The 14,469-nt window shown below is 45.8% G+C and overlaps 1 protein-coding gene across 5 annotated transcripts in view; it reads right to left on the bottom strand.

Annotated features, from left to right (window-relative positions):
- dab2 (DAB adaptor protein 2) overlaps window positions 1-14,469 on the bottom strand; it is an 82,192-nt gene that overhangs the window by 48,960 nt on the left and 18,763 nt on the right. For 4 of the 5 annotated variants that reach the window (XR_011592901.1, XM_070877248.1, XM_070877259.1 and 1 more), the window contains exon 1: window positions 12,629-12,783. The exons of the other annotated variant lie outside the window; for it this stretch is intronic. The gene's annotated coding sequence lies outside the window, so the exon portion shown is untranslated. Of the gene's footprint in view, window positions 1-12,628; window positions 12,784-14,469 lie in introns of those variants that run through there. 5 annotated transcript variants of the gene reach the window in all.

Below are 14,469 nucleotides of genomic sequence, written 5' to 3'. Positions count from 1 at the left end.
CCATGTCACTTATTGGAGATGATTTATCTCTGGTGTCCTGGCCAATATTTATTCCTCAGATTACCTGGTCATCATAATGCTGCTCAAGAGCTTGCTGTGCACAATTAGCTGGCATGTTTCACATTACAACAGTGACTACACTTCCCCCAAAAAAGTACTTCATTGATTGTAAAGTGCATGAGAGTTTGTGAAAGGTGCTATACAATTGCAAGTATTCTTTTCACAATGGTGGAACAAGCTTGAGGGGCTGAATGGCCTCCTCCTGCTTATACTCAAGCAGGTAAACAGGCCTGTGTGTAATGTCAGGAGAGACTGACTGCAATAGTGCTATACTGAAGTCTGGAGTGGATCTTGAACCCATAACAGGCTGGTTTTCTTGTAGTGCAATTAGTTAGCAATTCAGGCTGTTGCAACATCAGAGACAGCCCAGTTGCTGAAGCTTTCAATCCCAAAATAGCATCAGTAGTTTTTGGAATGACTACATTGTAGTGTCTAGACTGACTACTCTCAAATCAGGCAGATGGCATGTATATACACAAAACTCAGGATCCTATTGGACAGTCAAGACATGACACCATCCAATACTACTTTAATAGTCTTTAGTTTACAGAACTCTGCCCAATGTGATAATTCAATGGTGAAACTGCTCATTTAAAAAAGAAGGACTAGCATAGAAATTACTGCACTGTAATACTACCTTCAGCCCAACACGAGCCTCACCCCATCAACATAACCTTTCTCCCCCAGGTGTCTAGCTTTACCCTGGAATGCATCCTCACTATTTGCCTCAACTGCTCCATGGTAGAGCATTCCACATACTCACCACTCTGGGTAAAGAGGTTTCTCCTGAATTTTTTAAAATATATATTTCAGACATCAATGTAGGAGGCAGGATTAAGAAATTTGCAGATGATTAAAAATTGACTGTGGTTATAGTGAGGAAGAAAGCTGTAGACTGCAGGAAGGCATCAATCGACTGGTCAGGTGGGCAGAACAGTGGCAAATGGAATGCAATCTGGAGAAATGAGGTAATGCATTTGGGAATACACAACAAATGGTAGGAGGGGTGTAGGGGAGCAGAGAGACCTTGGAATGCATGAGCACAGATCCATGAAGGTAGCAGGGGCCAACTTCTTAATCATATCCCCTGCATTTAAGTCCAAATCATTGATATACCACAAAAAGCAAGGAACCCAGCACTGAGCTCTGCAGAACCCCACTGGGTACAGCCTTCATCACAACACCCATCACCCTTTGCTTCCTGTCTCAGCCAATTTTGTATCCAACTTGCAGCTTTTACTGGTGACCAGTCTGCCATGTGGGACCAAAAGCCTTGCTAAAGACCAGACAGACTATATTAAACACTGCCTCATCAACCCTCTGAAACATTGTGTCAATGAGCAAATCTGCTGCAAGCAGTGCATGATGTTATGCTTGAACTGTAAAACACTGGTTAGGCCACAGCTGGAGTAGTGTGTGCAGTTCTGGTCACCACATTACAGGAAAGAGGTGATTGCACAAGAGGGTACAGGAGATTTACAAGGATGTTGCCTGGACTGGAGAATGAGCTATGAGGAAAGAGTGGATAGGCTGGGGTTGTTTTCTTTTGAATGGAGGAGGCTGAGACCAGAGGTGGATAAAATTATGAGGGGCCTGGATAGAAAGGACCCATTTCCCAAATGGACTCTTGTTGGAAATATCTATGATCCCATGACCATCTCTTCCCTGCAAGTGGAAACATCTCATCTACCAGATCAAACATCGAGATTGGGCAGGAAGGTAGAGTTAGAAACAGAAAATAGGAGCAGTAGGCCATTCAGCCCTCAAGTCTGCTCCACCATTCAATATCATGCTTATCCCCATACCCCTTGATGCCTTTTGTCTATAAATCCATCTCCCTCTGAATATATTCAGTGACTTGGCCTCCACAGCCAAGAGAATTCCACAGGTTCACCACCCTCTGAAAACATCAGTCCTAAATTTTTCTACTTCATATCCTGAGACTGACCTTGTTCTAGACTTCCCAGCCAGGGAAAACATCCTCCTGCATCCAGCCTATCCAACCAAGAGAACTATACCTTTCATTAAGATCCTCTCATTCTACTAAATTAGTGAATACAGGCAAAGTCATAACAGAACATAACAGTAGGCCATATGGCCCTCGAGCCTGCTCTGCCATTCAATATCATAGCTGATCTGAATCATGGACTCCGCTCCATTTCCCTGCCTGCGCCCCTTATTTAAGAAACTGTCTATTTCTGTCTTAAATGTATTCAATGTCCTGGCTTCCACAGCTCTCAGGCAATGAATTCCACAGGAATTAAACCCTTAAAACTTATGTTTTAAATGGGCAGCCCTTTATTCTAAGATTGCACCCTCTAGTTCTAGTCTCCCCCATCAGTGGAAACATCCATCTTGTCAAGCCCCCTCAATCTTATACTTCGATAAGATCACCTTGCATTCTTCTGAACGCCAGTGTATAGGCCCAACCTACTCAACCTTTCCTCTCAAGTCAACCCCTCATCTCCAGAATCAACCTAGTGAAACTTCTGAACTGCCTCCAAAGTATATCCTTTTGTAAATATAGAAACCAAAACTGCACAGTATTCCAGGTGTGGCCTCACCAATACCTTATATAGCTGTGATAAGACTTCACTGCTTTTATACTCCATCCCCTTTGCAATAAAGAGGGAAGATACCATTGGCCTTCCTGATCACCTGCATACCATTCTTGTGTTTCATGCACAAGTACCCCCAGGTCCTGCTGTACAGCAGCACTTTGCAATCTTTATTTAAATAACTTGCTGATTTGTTTCTGCCAAAGTGCAAGACCTCACACTTTCCAACATTATACTCCATCTGCCAAATTTTTGCCCACTTAGCCTGTTTGTCCTTTGGCAGATTGTGTCCTCCTCACACATTGCTTTTCCTCTCATCTTTGTATTGTCAGCAAACTTGGCTATGTTACACTCATTCCTTTCTTCCAAGTCATTTGATTGTAAATCTAGAGTTGAAGTTCAACCATGATCTTATTGAATGGCAGAACAGGTGCAAGGGCCAAACCCTGGTTTGTATTAATCTGGAGGCGTGGTTTGACTCTCTGGCTTAACACGTTAAAAATGCCCATCTAGGAAACAATAGATTCTCAGTTTGACTCCCAGCAGGGCTGGCACTTACTGTCACTCAATCTAATGTTTATTTGTACTCCCAAAAAGAGTTGTATTAATCTTGAAGACCATCAGGTTTCCCCTCAGTCTGCTTTTTTTCCCTCCCTAGAGAAATAAGCCCCAGCCAATTCAATCTTGGCTGACGAGTACAAGCTCAGGCTGGGTCTTTTGGCACCCTTCCGAGTCTTGACATTTTAATATGGAGACCAGAACTGTTAACACTCGATCAACCCAAGGTTTGATAGATGTTTAACTGTTGCTTTTCAATTCTATCCTTTAAACTGGAGCTGTGGTTTTTTTGATAGTGTTGGGGAAGTGACAGTATATGAACAATGGACACATGTCTGGTGGGGGGTGGCACTGACTGGATCTCAAATCAGCTTGTCAAGACATCAAGGGCCCACTTGGCTCAGAGTCAAACTCCATTGCAAGACTTCAGCAGAATCTCAACAGATCAGAGTAACACTACTAGTTACAGTCTTGAGATGTTAAACTGAGGACCCTCCGGCCTCTCCTCCCCCTCCCAGCCATGTAACTTCCTGCAAGGGGCCAAAACCCCAGGACCAAAAAGGGAAAATTAACCTTCAAGCCACTAGCCAATCTAAACCAATCCAAGAGATTGCATGGTCCAAGATTTACCTAGAGATTACCTCTTGTTCTATACTCTAGTCTTTGCAACCTGTCCATCTCAACATCCTGGTGATCAGTCCACCATCAATATATCCTTGAGGCATGGTGCCCAAAACTGAACAGCACTCCAGATAGTCAGACCAGAGCACAACTGGCACCAGTTTGTATTCCAGGCAAGACAGCCCTCGACAGGAGCTGAGAGTTCTCCTGGTGAAATATATATCCATCGACCAACTTCACCAAAAGCAAATAAACTGGCCTTTTATTTCAGGACAAGAAATCTAATTGACTTGGGCTGGATGGGCAGCAGGTGGTGATGGGCAAGCCATGTGTATCTGGCAGTACAGGGTGGGGGCAGATGTACTGCCCCATTTAAAATGTTCACTTTTCAATCACTGACTGGACACTGCCTTTGCCAGGAACATGAGTTTGGAAGAGAACACAATAGACAAGCCACCACGAGACAAGATGCTACACAAGCCACGCAAAAATTGCATACTTGGAGTTTTTTTTTTAAAAAAACAGTTTCCCTTTTAACATTTGCTCAACCTGGCATCAAGTCAGGAAGCCAGCTTCGAGAGACATAACAGTACATGAGGAATGCAGCACAAGATATCGCTGGATGTTTGATTCGAGGTCAATGCCAAGACAGGGGTCATAGAGCCTGGATTCCCATTTGTTTTTGCTGCCAATTACATCAATGCAGGAGATTTAATCGCAGAAGTCGACAAGAGCTGACATTGGAGATAAAGGATAGGGCACTAGTTCAATGCTTTTTCCAGAGATTGAGGTTCAACTCATTGAAAGTCATGTTGGAACAAGCAGCCAGGTTACTTATAATTTATTCAGCCAACATGTTAATGTAGAGTGTGACCAGACTAGAAACATATTGCAGTTGAGAAAGCCATCTGACTATCCACATAAAAGCACATGGTGTCACCATTCCAAACCTTCACATGCATTTTCCATAGTTAGTTTTCACAGCAGGATCTCAAATATTGATCGTGGACACAGCAAGATCCCATAATGACAAGGAGTTAATCTTTGGACAATATTGGTCAAGGGAAATAATATCAGACAAGACACCAGAACTAGGGGGCATGACCATCCAAGACTGAGATGGGAAATTTCTTCACTCAAAGGGTTGCAAATCTTCAGAATTCTCTACCCCAGAGGACTGTGGATGCTCAGTTGTGGAGTATATTCAAGGTGGCAATTTTTGGACTCCGAGCAATTAAGGGATATGGGGGAATAGGGCAAGAAGTCAAATTTAAAGATTAGCCATGATCTTATTGCAGAGCAGGCTTGAGGGGGGTTGTATGGCCTACTCCCAACTCTTAGAATCAGAAATTTACAGCATGGAAGGAGGCCATTTTGGCCCAGCGTCAGCCAAAAGGAGCTACCCAGCCTAATCCCACTTTCCAGCTCTTGGTCTATAGCCTTATAGATTACAGCACTTCAGGTGCATATCCAAGTACTTTTTAAATGTGGTGAGGGTTTCTGCCTCTACCACCCTCCCAGGCAGAGACAGACCCACACCACCCTCTGGGTGAAAACATTCCCTTCTAAACCTCCTACCAATTACTTTAATCTATGCTCCCTGGTGTTGACCCCTCTGCCAAGAAAAACAGATCCTTCCTCTCCACTATCCAGGCCCCTCAATTATATACACCTCAATAAAGGTCTCCTCTCAGCCTCCTCTGTTCATGTGCCAACTTGTGTGATTTAATGTTCACCTGAACCACAAGCTGGTTTTCAGTTTGAAGTTCCATTTCAAGCAGGTCACTGCTGATAAAATATTCAGTTAAAGTTAGAGCACGGAACAGAGACCCACAGGCCAGGCTAGAGCACTGCGCTATAACCCTGGCAAAACTTCAAAGTCTGCTGCAAAACCCACTGGAGTAATGGGGAAGGTAATATTGCAGGTAATGAGATCAACCCATGCTCTTAGGACAGGTTGCAAATTTCCCTTGCAAGGATTAGACCAAGTCTCAATTCACTACCCAAATTAGCCATAGACTAGCTGTAAACATTCACTCCCTCCATCAGCAGCACACCATGGCTGCACAAGAATAATTCTTGTATTAGACTATTCAGTCACCAGAGAACTCACTTAGTGGAAGTCTTCCTTGATTGAGGAACTGCCTGAGGGACTGCAGCAACTCGCCAAGGCTTCAGCAGCACTTCTCAAACCAGCGACCTCTACCACCTAGAATCACAGGCTGCTGATGCATGGGATCACTACCAGATTCCACTCCAAGCTGCACACATCATCCAAACATGGACAGCCATCCTTCTTCATTGCTGGGTCAAAAATCCACCAATTTCCTCCCCATCAGCACTGTGGGAGAACTTTCACTGCATGAACTGGAGTCAGTGGTCCACAACTGCTCAAGGAACAGACAATCCTTGCCAGCGACACCCACATACTAATGCAAAAAGCCAGAAGCCTAGGAATAGGGGAGGGAGCTGGGATTTTGGCAGCAAGTAGCTGGAACTCTGGCTTCTGCTTTACAGTAATTAAATTGCTGGAGACTGAAGTATTGCAGACAGACTATTTAACCCTTCACCACTAGATGCTCACATGGTTGAGCACTATTGAATCTTGTAGACAGTTACAAGGCAGCTTAGTGGATATTGGTTTCAAATTAATGTTATTCATGGAATTAACAGCACAAGCAGGCCCATCCTCTGCCCTTCAATGTATTCTCCCTCATCTACTTTTCCCCCTTAAAATGCTCAAACACCTCAACAGGAATCTCACTGAGGGAACATCAGTTTGCTGAAACTAAACTTCAGGAACATAAAGGGCAGAATTCAGCCGGGGGGGGGGGGGGGGGGGAAGGAGATCATGGGTGGAAAGTGTATCCAAGGAAACAAGGCCAGTAAGATTCTTTAAACAATCACAAAATTAAAGCCTGGTCAAACCACAGTTGAAGTGCCCATGGGCAAAAAGAGGAAAATGTAAATGGACCAGAGGTGGGAAATCTAGTCCCAACAAGGAAAGTGTAAGTGGATCAGACAGAGGTGAAGGGACAGTCCTGATGAGAGAGAGAGAGAGAGAGAGAGAGAGAAATTCTGAAGTGGAGCCACAATGGGACTCATTTCTCTCCCCCCCCCCCCCATTTGTCACTAGGCCCCAGAGTGGGTGGGTGGGGTTGGGGAGGGGGGAAAGGGAGGAGAGAAGCCAGTTCAGATGCAGTGAACATTAAATATTCAGGCTCCAAGTCAGTAGTATTGACATGGGCAGTGCTGACTAAATAGCAGCATTAACGCAATCAAAACTATTTTCACCACAAACATTTCCTTGTGGTCTGGATTCAATTTTTGTTGCACTCAAACCTGAAAAGGGAAGTTACACCCTAATTAAAAAAAGTTACTTATTTTGTTGGGAAATTATACTGCAGGCCATTATTCGCCAGGACTTCCCACAGGACCCCCAGTGCGCCACTAGTCCATAAATGGCATGCAGTTTAAAAATCGCCTCTAGCTTAATCAGATAGCATAGAATCAATATTTACTCGGCTGCCTTACAGCAGTCAAGTTCCCAATTGCAACACGACCACTACGTACAGAAATTGCCCTGGAGCAAAATGGAAGCCCAATGGCAGAGAACTTTTGAGAAAGGAACATTGGGGTTTAAAGGACATTGGCACAGCAATTAAAATGGGGGGGATGTGCAAGAAGTCAGAATTGGAGGAGTGCAGAGATCCATGGCATGTTGGGCTGGAGTAGGTTAGAACGAAATAGGAGGAGGCAGCTATTTGGCCCTGCACACCTGCTCCGCTATGAGAAAAAATAATGGACTCTGGTCCACTTCCCAGCTTGCTCCCCATAACCCTTTATTCCCTTATTGCTCAAAAATCTATCTCTGCCTTAAATATATTCAATGACCCAGCCTCCACACCTCTGGGGCAGAGACTTCCAGATTTACAACCCTCAAATTCCTCCTCATCTCTGACAAGGAGGGAACAGGCGAGTGAGGGGGAGGGGGGGAAGTGGGTGTGAAAGCAGGAGATGACTTGATGTGGTACCAGACCAGGAGCCAATGTAGGTCAGCAAGTGCAGGGGGCAATGGGTGTATGGGATGAGACTTAGAATCATGCAGCAGAGGGAGGCCATTCAGCCCATCATTCAAGTTGGGAGGAAGGAAGGAGAGAGGCCAGCCAGGCCAGTGTAGTAAGTGGAAGAGGTTCTCTCCCAATAACTTCACTGAACACCAGCAGTGCTGATCCTCACCTTTATAGCTCTAAAAAAAAAAATGACAACCCATTTGATATCAGATTGTGACCAGTTCCTGGTTGAAGGAAACCCCCCCCCACCCAAGAGTTTGGATACCCTGGGACATCCATTCAGTGCCAATGGACCAGCAGAGGCAGCCCAGTGACAAATGAGTGCTGGATGCATTAATCAGCTCCCCACCCCAGGCCCAGTCTCCATATAGGCTTAGACTAAATCCCCAGAATGCAAGTTCAAATCACAAAGCTGAGAATTTGAATGCAGTTAAATAAAATGCTGACATCAGCAAGTGCGAGTATGAATAAATAACTAACCCCCAATTGGGTCATGGACATCCTTACCTGGTCTGGGTGTGACTCCAGTCCCAAACCAATGAGTTTGGCAAAAGCCCTCAAATGGCCTGGTAACTTGCCTTCTTGGGTTGGAAAATGCCAGCAATGCCAAAGAATGGAAAGTGTGCCTCCTAGCACTGCATGATGCTAAGCTCCCATTGGACATTCACTAACCATACAGAATTCAGCATCACCATCAACCAGAGGTGGAGGAGTGAGGGAATTGAGGTGTGCTTCCCATAGCATATTAGGGAGTAGACCATCCAGCCCCTCGAGCCTGTTCAACCATGATCTTCTTGAATGGCAGATCTACCTCAACCATCCCTGGATTCCCCAAATAGCCAAAAGTCTATCGATCTCAGTCTAGAGTATACTCAAGAACTGAGCCTCCACAGCCCTCTGGAGAAGAGAATTCCCTTGAATGATGAGTTGAGGGTTATGGGGGGACCAGGTGGGGAAGGGGAGTTGAGGCCAAGATCAGATCAGTCATGATCTTATTGAATGGTGGCGCAAGCCTACTCCTATTTCTATGTTCTTGTGAAATTTCTTCAGAGGGTTGTGAATCTACATATCAGTCCCAAATGGCCGACCCCTTATTTGGAGACTGACCGACTCACCAGCCAGGGGGGGGGAACATCCTCTCCATCTATCTCGTCAAGCCATGATAGAATTTTGTATGTTTCAATGAGATCACCTCATTCTAAACTTACAGGCCTAGTCTACTCAATCTCATTGGATAATCACTCCATCCCAGGAATCAGTCTGGTGAACCTTTGTTGCACTCCCTTAATGGCAAGTACATCCTGGAGACCAAAACTACACAATACTCCAGATGCAGTCGCACCAGGGCCCTACAATTGCAGCAAGACATCTCACTCAAATCCTCTTTCAATAAAGGCCAACATACCATTAGCTTGCTTAATTGCTTGCAGTACCTGCAGGGTAGTCCTGCTCCAACTATACTTAAGCAGTCCCTCAACTGTACAGGGCATTGGCAAGATCACATCTTGAGTACTGTGTAGTTTTGGTCTTATTTAAAAGCATAAGAGGGGTTGATTCCCAAGATGAAGGGGTTGTTATACCAGGTTAGGCCAATACGAGTAATGAGAGGTGACCTCGTTGAAACACAAGATTGAGGTGGCTTGACAAGGTGGATGCAGAAAGGATATTTCCATTCAGGGGGAAACTAAAAGTAGGGGTCAAATAAGGGGCTGCCATTTAAAACAGATGAGAAATCTCGGTTGTGAATCTATGGAATTCTCCCCCAGAGCTGTGGGTCATTGAATATATTTAAGGCAGAGGTAGAGATATTTGAATAAGGGAGAGAAGGGTTATGGAGAGTGGGTGGGGAAGAGTTAAGGCCATGATATTGTGTAGATGGCCTGCTCCGTTTATATTCTTATGACTTTTCAATGGTGTACAAGGACACCCAGGTCCTTGAACACCAATATTTCCCAATCTCACCATTTAAAAAAAACTCTGCTTTTCTATTTTTTTCTCCCAAAGTGACCACATTATATTCCATTTGCCATGTTCTGCCCACTCACTTAGCCCATCTAGATCCTTGAAGCCTCTGCATCCTCCTCATAATCCCACCTAGCTTTATATCAGCAAACTTTGGGATTACATTTAGTCCCCCTCATCCAAATCATTGATTGTGAATAGCTGGGGGTCCCAAGCACTGATCCTTGCAGCCAGTGAACAAAAGTGATTTATTGACAGATCAGAAGGAATAAACCAATCCATGATAGTATATTACCCCCCAATCCCTTGAGCCTTGTTTAACAAACTCGTGTGGCACCCTCAAATGCCTTCTGAAAATCCAAATACACCACACCCACTTGCTCCCCATTCTCTATTCTACTAGTTAGAAGTTACAACCTCAAAACAGATTAGTCAAACAGGATTTCCTCTTCATAAATCATTGAATCTGCACACTTATTTTCCAAGCATTCCATTACCACATCAGATTCTAACATTTTCTGTACTACTGAGATCATTACTGGCAGGGTTGGCATTTACTACCCTAACACTAGTATAACAGAGTGCCTTGCTGGGCCACTCAGGGCAGTAAAGGGTTAACTACATCCAGGGAGTCACATCAGCCTAGATCAGGCAAGGACAACAGCTTTCCCCAGTGAACCAATACTTCATGGTCACGTTTACAGATACCAGCTTTCTATTTACAAGAAACCACCAAATGCAAATTCTCAAAACAGCCATGGTGTGGTTTGAACTCTTGCCCTCTGGATTACTAGACTAGTAACAATGGCTATAATTGTACCCATACTTCAAGGAAGAACCAGCCAATATTTACTCCCTGCATTGGTGGTGGGGGGGGGGGGGGGGGGAATAGGGAGAATGATACATTGACAAAGGAACCAGGAGAATTTTTTAATTACTTTTTTTAAATGAATAAATGCAGCAAGTTGCAATCTGGACCAGTGCCTGAAAGGGCAGTGGAAGCAGATTCAATAGTAACTTTCACAAGCAAATTGGATAAAGGTGCTGGTTTATAGGGAAAAAAGAGCCGACAGGTACAATGGGCCAAATGGCCTCCTCCTGTGTTGCATGATTGCAAGCACTGAAATTGAGCAGTGCAAGATTTGCCAGCTATCGCCTCGGTTTAAGAGCAAGAGTAGGCCATATGGCCCCTCGAGCCAACTGCCATTTAATATCATGGCTGATCCAATCAGGACTCAGATCCACTTCCCTGCCTGCTCCCATAACCCCTGATCCATTAAGAAACTGTATCTTAAATTTATTCAATGTCCTGGCTTCCACAGCTGAGGCAACGAATTCCACAGATTTACAACGGAAGAAATTTCTCATTTCTTTTTAAATGGGCAGTTCCTTATTCTAAGATTATGTCCCCTAGTTCTAGTCTCCCCATCAGTGGAAACATCCTCTGCATCCACCTGGTCAAGCCCCCTCAATCTTATACTTCGATAAGATCACCTCACATTCTTCTGAATGCCAATGTGTATAGGCCCAACCTTTCCTCATAAAAGTCAACCCCTCATCTCCAGAATCAACCTAGTGAACCTTCTCATAACTGCCTCTTAAGTATATCCTTTTGTAAATATGGAAGCCAAAAAACTGTACACAATATTCCAGTTTGCCATCACCCTCGAAGGCATCATAGGCAGTCCCACGGAATCAAGGAAGACTTGCTTCCACTCGAAAAATGAGTTTCTAACTGAACAGTCCAATACAAGAGCCACAGTCCTGGTCACAGGTGGGACAGAGTTCGAGGGACTGGTTTGCCATACACTTTCTGCTGCCTGCGCTTATTTTCTGCATGGCCTCAGCGATGATGCACAAGGTGCTCAGCACCCTCCCGATGCTCTTCCTCCACTTAGTGAAGAAGATGTTGCACGGACACCTGGGAGTCCATGGCCAAAGACCACCCTATCAGGGAGGCTTTGAGGGGGTCCTTGTAACATTTCCTCTGCCAACCTTTGGCTCGCTTGCCGTGAAGGAGTTCAGAGTAGAGCGCTTGCTTTGAGAGTCTCATGTCTGGCACGCGGACAATGTGGCCTGCCCAGCCTAGAAGGCACGAGGCAAAGGAGGACCCGAATGCCTCAAGTCCAGTGCAAAGATACTCCAGTTGATGCAGTTATCCATGTGACAGTGCCTTCCTGGGCAGGTCAAGTGTTAGGAGGGATCCACCCATGACACAAAGCACCCCCTGCCCCCACACATCAAGGGAAGGCAGTGAGCCACTGGATCAACCCCCCAGTCTGCATCCACTAACAAGCAGACACTGAGCGCCTCCCCGCCCACCATACCCTCGGACAGGCACCAAGTTCTCAATGAGTCCCTCCCCCGTGGCTGGAAGTATATCAGTCCACTAGCTCCGAGCAAGGGCCAGCACCCAGCCCCATTGAACGGGGCACACACACCAAGCTGCAAAGTTTGCCCCCAGACCCACGACAGCACAGCTTTGCAGCGAATGTCAGTCCCATACCGGAACACAGACCTGTGACATCAGAAGCCAATGCAATCCTTCCATTCACCCCTCTGCCAGCAACAGTAACAAACACGCTCCGTCCATCCACAACTGCAGAGCACAGAGCAGCCTCACTCAAGGAGCACTGGGTTACAAAGTACTTTTAACACGCACCGGGCTACAACAGACAAGCACGCAGCTGATACAAAGGTCTAGCCCTTCGACAAGAGACAATTCATCGCTGCTGCCAACAAGCACAAAAGTAGAAGGGAGAGAGAGAGAGAGAGAGAGAGATTCAGAAAACTTACAAGGGACTGAGCGAGCCATCTGGTCCAGTCCACATTTGCCCAGGCTGACGGGCTGGACCGAGCCGGAGCCGGGTCGAGCGGTGTGTGGAGCAGTGTGGACCCCGGGTGGGGAATCGAGGCGGCCGCAGAGAGCTTTCCAATCCGACCCTGGCAGCTGGAGGCTCCAGTGGAATGTACTACAATCCTGACAGGAACCCCCTCCCTTCCCCAACACTGTCACTCCAGGGTTAACCCCCTCCCTTCCCCAACACTCACTGCAGAGTTAACCCCTCGGCACCTCCTCCCCAACATTAACCCTTTATGCGCCTCCCTCCAACACTCCAGGATTAACCGTGTGCCCCTTCCCCACACCATTAACCCTTGTGCCTCCTCCTCCAACATGCTGTCACTCCAGGACTAAACTTCTATTTATATAGTGCCTTTAACAGTGAAACATTCCAAAGTGCTCGAGTATGATACAGTTCAGTGTCAAATTTATAAGTAGAAATTAGCACAGGTGAACAAAAGGTGGGTTTTAAAGGAACATCTAAAGAGGAAATCTGGTGTGCCCCTCCCAATACACCAGTCTTCAGGATTAACCCTTGCATGCTTGCCCTCTTACCCAACTCCCAGCCAACATTGCCATTTTAGGATTAACCCTGTGCACACCTCATCTCCCTCCCATACAACACAAGCTGTCATTTCAGCTGAACCCCGGGTGCTGTACTACAACTCAATGTAACCTTAACCACAAGGTTTTTAAAAATAAATAAAGTGAAAGGCTCCAAGGACAGCAGCCCAACCCTTGGAGGAAGTTGAACAGTTCACTAAAGCAGCTGTGAATTTGTGAATTGAGCAGTTTGCTAGACCGCAAAGCTGCAGGGAACAAGCGTTCAGTGGAGCAGAGAGACTGCAGGGTCACTTTAGTCAATGCCCCCACATGAAGGAATGCAGATATGATGGAAATGGAAACAGGCCATTCAACCCATGGTGTTTATTACATAATAGGCCAAATCCCACATCCTCACCCATGGCTCAGTGGGCAGCACTCTTGCCTCAGTCAGAAGGTTGTAGATTCAAGTCCCACTCCAGGGACTGGAGCACAAAAGTCCAGGCGGACAATAGGGTAGTGCCACACAATGAGGTGATCTTATCAAAATATATAAGATAATGAGGGGGCTTGACAAAGTGGATATTGCGACTCAGGGGAAACAGGAACTAGGGGACATAGTCTCAGAATAAGGGGCTGCCAATTTAAAACTGAGATGAGGAGGAATTTCTTCTGAGGGTTGTAAATCTGTGGAATTCTCTGCCCCAGAGAGCTGTGGAGGCTGGGTCAGTGAATATATTTAAGGCAGATAGAGAGATTTGAGTGACAAGGGAGTAAATGGTTATGGGGAGCAGGCAGGGATAGGGAGCAGAGTCCATGATCAGATCAGCCATGATCTTATTGAATGGCTGACTCCTGTTCCCATTTATGTTCTTATGTCAGAGGGGCAATGCTGAGGGAGTGCTGCATTGTCAGGTGTTTAGGCATGTCCGTGTCCAGGCTGAGGGGAAGGGACCTGCGTGCAGTGCCTGTGAAGACCTGGAAGTGGTAGGGTTGGAGTTTGTTTTCTCGATTCTCCGTGCCTGGCTGGCAGCAGTAAGCAGCTTGGCAGGGTGTCCAGATTCTAGACAACCACCACAGATCAGCCTGGTGTCCAGATTTCCAATGCTCGATTTGCATTCTTCAACCTTCCTGTGTCATACTTGGTCAAAGGTTTCCTGAAAGTCCAAGCACATCACATTCCCTGTATCTGGGTATCCCTGAAGGACACTGTACATCCAGAGCAACAGGTCGCTCAATTCTTCAAAAGTGG

Source organism: Pristiophorus japonicus, chromosome 1 (genome assembly GCF_044704955.1).
Source record: "Pristiophorus japonicus isolate sPriJap1 chromosome 1, sPriJap1.hap1, whole genome shotgun sequence".
Taxonomy (NCBI): domain Eukaryota; kingdom Metazoa; phylum Chordata; class Chondrichthyes; family Pristiophoridae; genus Pristiophorus; species Pristiophorus japonicus.
This window is presented reverse-complemented; position numbering and strand designations above follow the sequence as displayed.